General features: G+C 39.7%; 1 non-coding gene across 1 annotated transcript; it reads left to right on the forward strand.

Annotated features, from left to right (window-relative positions):
* LOC144668464 (U4 spliceosomal RNA) lies at nucleotides 1–143 on the forward strand. The gene has a single exon (XR_013573509.1). It is a non-coding gene; the product is annotated as a U4 spliceosomal RNA (small nuclear RNA).
* The last annotated feature ends 316 nt before the right edge of the window (nucleotides 144–459 follow it).

The following is a 459-nucleotide window of genomic DNA, read 5'->3' on the forward strand; positions in this document are numbered from 1 at the left end:
AGTAAGGAGACAAGTGGCAGTATCGTAGCCAATGAGGTTTAATCGAGGCGCGATTATTGCTTATTGAAAACTTTTCCCAATTGCCCGCTTTGACGACTTGAAATATAGTCGGCAATGGCAATTTTTGAAAGTCTCTGTGGAAAAAAAGGCTGCACACAGAATTTGAGATGTGGTCTCACCAATGCCCTGTTTAACTGAAGAATTACATTATTTTTATGTTCAATTCCTCGCGTAATAAAGAATAGCGTTCCATAAGCTTTCTTAATTTCCTGCTGTATCTACACACTAACTTTTTGTGACTCATGCACTAGAACACCTAGATCCCTCTGCATTCGAATTCTGCAGTCATTCTCCATTTAAGTAACACTCTGCTTTTTTATTCGTCCTGCCAAAGTGAACAGCTTCACATTTTCCCACATTATACTCCATCTGCCAGATTTTTGCCCACTCACTCAACCT

Source organism: Cetorhinus maximus, chromosome 26 (genome assembly GCF_964194155.1).
Source record: "Cetorhinus maximus chromosome 26, sCetMax3.hap1.1, whole genome shotgun sequence".
In the NCBI taxonomy this organism is placed as follows: Eukaryota; Metazoa; Chordata; class Chondrichthyes; order Lamniformes; family Cetorhinidae; genus Cetorhinus; species Cetorhinus maximus.